The sequence below is a fragment of the Dermacentor silvarum genome, chromosome 2 (genome assembly GCF_013339745.2).
Source record: "Dermacentor silvarum isolate Dsil-2018 chromosome 2, BIME_Dsil_1.4, whole genome shotgun sequence".
Lineage (NCBI taxonomy): Eukaryota > Metazoa > Arthropoda > Arachnida > Ixodida > Ixodidae > Dermacentor > Dermacentor silvarum.
In genome coordinates, this window is record NC_051155.1 from 239,551,614 (window position 1) to 239,562,747 (window position 11,134).

Genomic DNA, 11,134 nt, shown 5'->3' on the forward strand with positions numbered 1-11,134 from the left:
ATGCAATTAACCTGTCTGCCTATAGTGCGACAAAACGCAAATAAATATAATGTAATATGAGTTGTGATTTTATCTTATTATTGAAGTGCTTGCAGTATGTGTTTTAATGTGCCGATTCATTTTTACCCATGTTTTGAACGTGTCTCTGGAGCCTGCAATTCCAGCAGCAGTCTATGTGTGCAGTGGTAACAGTCGCCGCACGTCAGAAGCTTCTGTTAAATTACTCCTAAATTAAAATTAAACGCTGGAGTTTTACTTGCCAGAACCATGATCTGATTATGAAGGCGGGTGGGGGGGGGGGGGGTACTCTAGTAGGGGACTCCGGATTAATTTTGACCACCTGGGGTTCTTTAACGTGAACACAATGCACGGTGCACGGGCGTTTTTGCATTTAGCCCCCGTCGAAATGCGGCCGCTGTGGCCGGGATTTGATACCATAGCCTCGTGCTTAGCTGCGCAACGTCGAAGCCACTTCGCCACCACGGTGGATCGTTTTCAAGGATGGGTCCGCCTGAAGTCTGCTAATCTGGTCCCCCTTGCTCGTGGTGTGACTGAATGAAGATTAAATAGCCGAAATTCGTAGTGCCCGCCGCCCTTCGGCTATAGGCCAGCGACTACATGGACGCCAGGCCGCCTTTCGCCCGGGATCGGTGGCTTGTGTCTTGCGGATGACTACAGCAACAAACCTTGCGGCCAGTCGGACGCACACATGGCCTGACAATACACTCGCAATCGGAACGATAACGGTGGCGGCCAGTCGGCACTCGAACGCGTCGGTGCAGGCTCCGGCTCGCGTCTGTGCCGCTTGACACGGGCGCCGTGTTCACTCGTCGAGTGCTTCTGGAGTGGCACTGCTTGTTTGCACCCTTGTTCGGGAAAACAAGCCGATAAGGTCACAATGGGACATGAAGGCGATAAGGCGTGCACGCGCGATCCCGCCGTGATTTATAGCGAAGTAGCTACTGATCTCGTCGCGAACTTTCGAATGCCCGCCCGCATGGCATCTCGCCTTCATAGCCACGGTCAGAGCAGCAGTCATAACCACGGCCTTCGGTCTCATCATTCGCCCCATGGTGCAACGCAATAGACCATGGGCACTGCACGGTAGTCAGGGACCACCTACCTCGTTGGCGCCGCTGGTGGGTGGTGCGTAGGTGAAGCGCGTCAATAGACGTAGCGAGGGTGGTCTGTAGGCTTTTGGTCTGAAGCCACTCTAGCCACAGTCCAGCGCGTCTCGATTACGACAGTCTACGTAGCGGTCTCACAGTTCTCGAAGTCAGAGCCACCACGAGGTCGCGGGATCGAATCCCGGCCACGGCTGCTGCATTTCGATGGGGGCGGAATGCGAAAACACCCGTGTACTTAGATTTAGGTGCACGTTAAAGAACCCCAGGTGGTCCAAATTTCCGGAGTCCCCCACTACGGCGTGCCTCATAATCAGAACTGGTTTTGGCACGTAAAACCCCATAATTTAATGTTTAATTTTAAGTCGGAGCGACGCTCTCTCGAGAGACGAGTGCTGCCACTATGATAGTTTTACGGTGACGCTTTCAGTCGCTGCACTCCATTGGTAGGCGGTGTGAGGTCTCACGGGCCTGTCATGCTATGTATCGTTAGTGACGTACTGTAGTTATCCTCGAAAGAAGCATCGCATACGGACTGCGAGGGATTGGCTGAGAACATGGCGGTGAATGCGAGGAGGAGGAGGAAGAAAAGAAAGAAGGAAAGGTAGGAAGGTCAACAAGACGCGCATCCGGTTTGCTGCCCTACGCGATAGGAAGGGGTCTAAAGGACGAAAAGAAAGAAAGGAGAGCGAGGGAAGAAAGTGCTATCAAGACGTATATACGAGAGGCTCTGAAAATAAAATAGAATGAACTAAAGTTAAAAAAAAAGGGGGGGGGGGTAGAAAGACGCATTTGAGCAAAGTTACAGTTGAAATCAGATGAAGTATAGTGTTTGAGAAGAAGAGAAAAAAATAATTAAAAAATTGAGAAGGACTCTGGCTTGCTTAGAGACCGATGTTTTCTACGTTGACGCTGGCACTTTTGTAGGAGTATCCGTGCCTGGAAGCTCCAATAGAAAGCCGAACGAAAGCGTTAGTGCGCCTGGAACGAAATTTCTAAAGCGCCCATATACATTGAGAGGAATCCGTAATGATTTTGAATGATTTATGGCGCAAACATAGGCGTCATATCCGGTGGTGAAGAGCGAGTATGAAGGTGTAGTGTTGATTTCATCTGGGCTCATTGGCAATGAGGTGGGAGTTAGGTAGATGAATATAACTAAGAAATATTGCACTCATTTTAATTACTACCTGACGTGATACCTCAGAAGCCACGTATAGCACTTAATTATGGATGACCTAAAACCGAACGTCCAAAAGTAGTGGTAATAATTTTCTTGGAGAGGAAATGTGCCAAGCAGAAACTTCGAAGGTTTAGAGTCACTTGGAGGGAGTTTCTTGAGCGATGTTTACATAGGCCCGGGCTTACGCAGGTTGTGACTCTAAGCAGGACCATGAGCGTCTGCCATAAGCGAGGTTAATTCCCCCAAATTTTTTGGAGGTGAGAAAATTACTTGAAAAAAGGTTAAGATATGAATCCTACATCATCGTGCTTTAGTTATATAGTAATAACAGAGTTGCTCCTAATAGCTCACGCGTTTACCTGAACCCTGCCGCTTCCAATCTTTCGCAGGAATACTCAACAAAATGACACTTTGTTTTAGACAATGCATCAATGCACTTACTTGATATTATCGCGTACGGTAAATCTTGCCTGTCAGATGTTTCACGCGACGAAATGAAACTCATGAACAAGTTTCGCCTTACCGAAGACGAAACTGTGTTGATAGACCATTTTGCGATCAGGAATAGAAATGACCAGGTCGCAACTAAAAACAATAAAATTCAACAGAAGGAGATAAATGCGTCCCTACGACATCTCCCACATCAGTGGAACCGTACAAGACAAAAGCGAAGCAGTCCACCTCATCAAGAACTTTGGCTCTTATGTGCGAATCAATTGGGTTCATGATCACCGTGGTTGTGGTGGTGGGTAAACGTTATTGATTCACGAGAGAATCATGTGAGGGGGGGGGGGGGGGGCAGGAGGGGAGAAAAGGAAGCAGGACGACCGTGGTACTCCCCGGAAGGTGTGTATTGGCAGGCTGGTATACGCAGGAGTTGCACAACCCATCAGCCCCTAAAACCGTGATCTCGGTCCCACTGTATGACCACCATAAAACTGCGTCCATTTCACGCTCAGAATGGTGAGAAGCGCTACAACTGTCATTACCCGAAAACCCAACGTTCATCTCTGCGAAGTTTCATCGCGCAGCGGCCACCCGTCTTCACCGTCTCCTCACAGGCATCAGGGTACTCCGGATTGGCGCCAATGCATCGACCTCGCATTGGCAGATGACAGTCGATGTATACCCACTATCTCGACCTCGCCCCAGCGGACCAATAGAACATCATGTGGTCCTGTCCTGGCCTCTCTCGGCTGCCCCTAAAGCCCTCAAAATGTTGCCACCGAGAAATGGGCCGCGCGACTGGCACGCATGGCTCCATCCTACTCTTGAAACGGATGCGCAGATACTATTTTTTTACAGCGAAGCTCTATACCTCTACCGGCCAAGGAAATTTTCGTGTCGGCGTAAGCGAAAAAAAATGTCGCAGTTTCACCCGAAAGGCAAAGCATCAATTGCGATAGCAAATTAGTAGAGAGCTATACGGAATAAGGATAGTAGTTTTATCAGCTGTATAAACTTGGACATGTAGCAGCACCAGAAACGCGCAGCTCGACCGCGCCCCAGCGGACCAGTAGAACATCATGTGGTCCTGTCCTGGCCTCTCTCGGCTGCCCCTAAAGCCCTCAAAATGTTGCCACCGAGAAATGGGCCGCGCCACTGGCACGCATGGGTCCATCCTACTCTTGAAACGGATGCGCAGATACTATTTTTTTACAGCGAAGCTCTATACCTCTACCGGCCAAGGAAATTTTCGTGTCGGCGTAAGCGAAAAAGAATGTCGCAGTTTCACCCGAAAGGCAAAGCATCAATTGCGATAGCAAATTAGTAGAGAGCTATACGGAATAAGGATAGTAGTTTTATCAGCTGTATAAACTTGGACATGTAGCAGCACCAGAAACGCGCACCTCGACCGCGCCCCAGCGGACCAGTAGAACATCATGTGGTCCTGTCCTGGCCTCTCTCGGCTGCCCCTAAAGCCCTCAAAATGTTGCCACCGAGAAATGGGCCGCGCCACTGGCACGCATGGCTCCATCCTACTCTTGAAACGGATGCGCAGATACTATTTTTTTTACAGCGAAGCTCTATACCTCTACCGGCCAAGGAAATTTTCGTGTCGGCGTAAGCGAAAAAGAATGTCGCAGTTTCACCCGAAAGGCAAAGCATCAATTGCGATAGCAAATTAGTAGAAAGCTATACGGAATAAGGATAGTAGTTTTATCAGCTGTATAAACTTGGACATGTAGCAGCACCAGAAACGCGCACCTCGACCGCGCCCCAGCGGACCAGTAGAACATCATGTGGTCCTGTCCTGGCCTCTCTCGGCTGCCCCTAAAGCCCTCAAAATGTTGCCACCGAGAAATGGGCCGCGCCACTGGCACGCATGGGTCCATCCTACTCTTGAAACGGATGCGCAGATACTATTTTTTTACAGCGAAGCTCTATACCTCTACCGGCCAAGGAAATTTTCGTGTCGGCGTAAGCGAAAAAGAATGTCGCAGTTTCACCCGAAAGGCAAAGCATCAATTGCGATAGCAAATTAGTAGAGAGCTATACGGAATAAGGATAGTAGTTTTATCAGCTGTATAAACTTGGACATGTAGCAGCACCAGAAACGCGCACCTCGACCGCGCCCCAGCGGACCAGTAGAACATCATGTGGTCCTGTCCTGGCCTCTCTCGGCTGCCCCTAAAGCCCTCAAAATGTTGCCACCGAGAAATGGGCCGCGCCACTGGCACGCATGGCTCCATCCTACTCTTGAAACGGATGCGCAGATACTATTTTTTTTACAGCGAAGCTCTATACCTCTACCGGCCAAGGAAATTTTCGTGTCGGCGTAAGCGAAAAAGAATGTCGCAGTTTCACCCGAAAGGCAAAGCATCAATTGCGATAGCAAATTATTAGAAAGCTATACGGAATAAGGATAGTAGTTTTATCAGCTGTATAAACTTGGACATGTAGCAGCACCAGAAACGCGCACCTCGACCGCGCCCCAGCGGACCAGTAGAACATCATGTGGTCCTGTCCTGGCCTCTCTCGGCTGCCCCTAAAGCCCTCAAAATGTTGCCACCGAGAAATGGGCCGCGCGACTGGCACGCATGGCTCCATCCTACTCTTGAAACGGATGCGCAGATACTATTTTTTTTACAGCGAAGCTCTATACCTCTACCGGCCAAGGAAATTTTCGTGTCGGCATAAGCGAAAAAAAAAAAAAAGTCGCAGCTTCACCCGAAAGGCGAAGCATCAATTGCGATAGTAAATTAGTAGATAGCTATACGGAGTAAGGTAAGTAGTTTTATCAGCTGTATAAACTTGGACATGTAGCAGCACCAGAAACGCGCAGAACTGTTGTAGATGCCGTTGGCGTTTTGCCCGCGTTCGCACCGAACGCGCGCGGCATTGGTGACTATTTCCAGGGCATCTGGTGGCGGCTCGGGGGTATTCGAGATCAGAATGGGAAACTCGTCGAGCAGCGTCGGAATTATTCACCACCTTCTCGCCTCGCAACGTTTTTATATGGTGCCGCAGTTAAACGTCGCCTCCCCTCCTCTCCCCCCCCCCCCCACCCCACGGCCTTTCGCGCGACGGAAGAAGTCACGTTTTCCCTATATACATGGTGATTGTAAAGGAGGAAAGAGACGCTTAATTATGCAGCCCTTCAGGGAGCACGGCGCAGAACGCGCGTTTGTTCTCCGCCATGGGTTTCCCACGGATCGTCGTCTTCTCGGACACGCCTCGTGCGGGCGTCATGAGCATGTGTGATGTAGTAGAAGGGGAGGATCTTTCCCCGGAGGAGATGCTCAAGTGGCGGCAAACGCACATATACGACGCCGCATATCAAGACTCACTCCGTAAGTACACCATCACTGCCACTGCCAAGGCTGCTGTATGGAAACAGATGATCTCCAGGAGTTACCCGAAGTTACCCGAAGGTTCATACAGGACTACTTTTTGTATTCGCGGAGGTTTCAACGCCTCCCACTTCAGCCACTTCCAACTCTCCAAGCTTCTCTCTACGGCAGCCGGCGTTCCAGCCACTATGGAGCTGCGACAAGACGTCGTCACCATCAACCCCACCACCAACACAGTTACCCTCAGCACGGAAAGCTACGATCGCCTGACGAAATATCCCGGCATCAAGTCGCTCACGGTCGGCGGCCAAGAGCACGAAGTCACCTCCTACAGCGTTCCGAACTCCGAGACGTGCAAAGGCATTATCTACATCGACAGAGTATGCGTAAGAGAAGTTATTTACGAAAAAGACCTTCTACCCATGCTTCGTGAGTGCAACCCACAAATGCATTTTCTAGAAGCCAGACGAATGGGACAAACTTCCGACGCAGTCCTCGTGACATTTTTGGGAACGAAAGTTCCTTTTTGGCTCAAATATGACATGGCAATGCTCCGGTGCAAGCCTTTCCGACAAAGAATGGAGACCTGCACACGCTGTTGGAGAGTTGGACATCGACCGGACGTGTGCCCTACGCACAAAGAGGATACTTGCCATAAATGCGGAACTGTGAATCCTCCGACTGATCATGTGTGCATTCCCAAGTGTGTACTGTGTAGTGGAAGTCATGAGACTGGATCCATTCAGTGTGCACTGCGATATAAGCCCAAGATCTCAATCCCCAAGGCTGACAAGACTCCTCCTCCATCAAAGACCAAATCTCCTCCTTCGACCAAGAAGCAGGAACCTCTTCCTAAGAAAAAGAAAGATGAAGATTGGCCTCTTTTATCGGCTGCTCCCTCTAACAAGACATCAAGCCCACCTCAGGTAAGCTGGGCATCGGTAGCTTCCCACAGCTTACCTAAACCTAAACATCCTGATGCCCCCATCTATGCCCTCCTACAACAGATGCAGGAATAAAATCGTGTTCTGCGCAAACAAATTATCGACCTCCAAACCCCTTCACTATGTACAACTACTACTTCTCCATCTGAACCCGCTATTGATAAACAACCCATTATAACCCCTCCCCCTGTCAATGAGAATGGCGATAACACATTAATCATGGATACTTCTCCTCCTCTCACTAATACCGCCACAAAGCGTAAATCTACTGAGGATGGGAGAGATACTTGGGATGAACATGATAAGCTGAGTCGTAAACTGGCCGCACACATTCGAAACTCTAACAACCGCTTTGAGGCCCTCGAGAAACGCATGGATGCCGTAGAGGCTATGCTTGAGTCCCTTAAGACAAACGTTCATAACCTCAGTAGCAACATAAACGCTAAATTTAGCCAGGTTGACGAGCGACTTACCCAAATTGATGAGCGATTCAATCAAATTATCGAAAGACTCGATCGCCTGCATGGCCGCGTCCCCTAAGCGCTCCAAAATAGTTGTGTGGCAGTGGAACTGCAGGGGCTTTTCCAAAAAGAAGGCCAGTCTGCAACAATACATAGCCACTCTCACGCAACCCCCCGCAGTCATTGCTTTACAAAAAACGCATGGTTACGTTAAATTCCCCGGATACAACACACTCCAATGCAGAAGATGCGAACGTCCCAATACCGCGATCCTAGTGCAAAAGCACTTGACCGTTACCTGCTCCCATTTCGACGGTATCGACATTGATCACGACTTCATAGAAATACTTCCTAAAAAGACCCGATCGGCTCCTCTTTACATCCTTAACATTTACAGCTGTCCCAGCTCTAAACACCACCGCTTTACTACCATTTTTGCTCGGGCTAAACAGGAAGCTCAGAGAAACCCGCTTCTCATTGTTGGTGATTTTAACTCTCCAAATCAGCTGTGGGGTCATAATACATCCACACCTAAAGGACGAGCTTTATGGACCCACATTCAGGATCATCAACTCGCCCTCCACAATGACTTCGACACACCTACCCGCTTAGGAAATAGTGTCTCCAAAGATACGTCACCAGATCTCACTCTCACAGTTCGGGTAAACTTAACTAAATGGGAAAACCTTCAAATCAATTTTGGTAGCGATCATTACGTCATTCAGATTTCTGTTACCTTCCCTCACAAGCCCTTTAACACTCGACCTCCCAAGCTTATGGATCATCCGCGTAGATGGAGCACTCCACCTTGTAGTGAGGGTCGGTCGGCAGTGCAGCAGGCAACCGGGCCAGGGCGAGGTTGAAGAGAAACGGGCTCACCACTGACCCTTGTGGTACGCCTGCTGCGACCGGACGGGGAGTGCTCCTTGCATGGCCCACGCGGATTTTGGCGCTGAGCCGTGCTCCCTCAAGGGCTGCAGAAGATAGCGCCAACCTTTCCCTTTCCCTCAAGAACCACTTATCATCATCATTGGGACACATTTCGGCAAACACGTGCAAATAATGCTCCCAATTCCGTACTTTATCTACAGCAATGGATCAGTCAACTCCAAACGGATGTTGACAGTCAAACCACAACTATGCCACCTGATGCTCCCTTTCAAACAGCTGATGCCAAACTGCTACACATGTGGCAAGCGAAGGAATCGCTATTAAAGCGGTGGAAAAGACGCCGCCACAACCGCAAGCTTCGCCTCCGTGTAGCTAAACTTGATCACGACATCCAAGCACATGCGACGCAATTAGTTAATCAACAATGTGGCCAAGTATGTGAGAGCATGCATGGTAATCTCAGTAGTAAAAGGACTTGGCAACTGCTGAGACATTTGCTTGATCCCTCGACCTCGCGTACGCAACATAGTCACTCTATCACTCAATTATTGCACAAACAAAAAGATAATATTCCCCATCTTTTTCAGGAGCTTGCACGATTACACCTCCCTCCAACCACAACTCACGAGAATGCAAACTATACAGGCGAGGTTAATGAACTTCTCGACGCCCCAATAACAGAGACAGAAGTTCGACATGCCTTGGCTTCCCTTAAAACTACATCTGCTCCGGGTATAGATAATGTAAGTAACAAATTACTCCGAAACCTGGACGACAAATTGTCTCCGCCCTCACAGAATACTATAATCAATGCTTCGATAACAGCTCCCTTCCGAACGCATGGAAAACCGCTAAAGTAATATTTATTCCCAAACCCAATAAGCCCTCTGACATAGCTAATCTTAGACCTATTTACCTCACGTCATGCTTGGGCAAAACGCTCGAACATGTCATGCTTAATCGTTTAAATAAATACGCGGAAGGCAATCAGTTGTTCCCGCCAGGGATGATTGGCTTTCGCCAGTCACTCTCTTGCCAGGATGCCATGCTAAGGCTCAAGCATGACCTCCTTACACCTACAGGTAGCAAAGACACCCAGGCCATCTTGGGACTCGACCTTCGCGGTGCATTTAACAACATAGATCATGCATCCATCTTATGTGAATTGAATGTTATTAACTGTGGCAGAAAAATGCATGACTATATCCGCGAATTTCTTACCAGTCGTACAGCCGTCATTACTCTCAATGATCAAACTTCTCCCCCAATCACTCTAGGTAGCTTTGGCACTCCTCAGGGATCTGTGCTCTCGCCGTTTCTATTTAACCTAGGTATGAGGTCTATTGCAGGGACGCTGGCAAAAATACCGGATCTCCAATATTCTTTGTATGCAGACGTCATTACTCTATGGATTAAGGGTGGTTCGGATGGCTACATTCAAGATACCTTGCAAGCAGTTGCAGATGCAGTGGCTACGAGAGCCGGGTTCATGAACCTCGAGTGCTCGCCCGCTAAATCTGAGCTGTTACTTCTATCCGCAAATAAACGCTATACGCCCAACATTCAGATTAATATTAACGGGAAGCAAGTTTACGTCGTCGACAAAATCCGTGTACTTGGCATGCACATTCAATCTAACCGACTCAATACTTATACACTTCAAACGGTTACTGCCAGCGTAGACCACACCACACGGCTTATAGGAAGGGTGTCTAATAAGCATGGAGGTCTCCGTGAAGCAGAACTGCTAAGACTGGTACAGGCGTTTTCAGTTAGTAAAATCATTCTCCCTTCTCTACCTACACTTAACTAGGGCCGAGGAAGATAAAGTTAACGCACTGATACGCAGACTCTACAAATTTGCCCTTGGAGTGCCAAGTAGAGCCTCCACTGAGAGACTTTTGGCTATAGGTACTTTGAATACATTTAGTGAGCTCGCAGAAGCCCACCTGACAGCTCAATACCAGCGCTTATCGAACACCCACACTGGTAGGCGCATCCTAAACTCCGTAAATATTACCCCAGCACCCATTACCAAAGAGAAATTTAATATTCCCCACCCGATTCATGATCAGTTTCATATACCTCCTCTCCCTAAGAATATGCACCCTGTTCATCACGAACATAGAAGGCAACAACGAGCTAAAGCCCTACAGAAAAAGTTATCTAACTACAAAGACGTGGTCTATGTCGATGCCACATAGTATCCGTGTGGAAACAAATTTTCCATATCAGCCGTTGACTCCACTGGCAGTGTTGAGACTGCAGCATCCATTCTAGCCTCTTCTTCGGAGGAGGCGGAGGAGGCGGCGGTGGCACTCGCCGCAACAATACCCAATTACTCTGTCATAGTAAGTGACTCAAAAACTGCCATATACAACTTTGGAGCGGGTAGGGTTTGCAGGACAGCCCTAGCCATCCTATCCCATAATCCGCCATCCCAACTTCTGAGTTTAATCGGGACACCTGCTCACGCAGGCCTAATCGGCAATGAAACGGCCCACGCAAGTGCTCGAGCTTTCACGAACCGAGCGCAGGCTAGGCTAGGGGACTGGTTCAGACGCCAATAATCTACCTCCAGCATTCACCTGCAAAGACAAGTTACTTTCATACCACGACATTTGCGGGCATTACCGCCTAGGTCGCCGAACCCTCCCACCTTTAATGTGTCGGTCGTCACGCATACACGAAGTGCTATGGCGTAGACTGCAGACTCGCACTTTTCTATCCCCTGCCT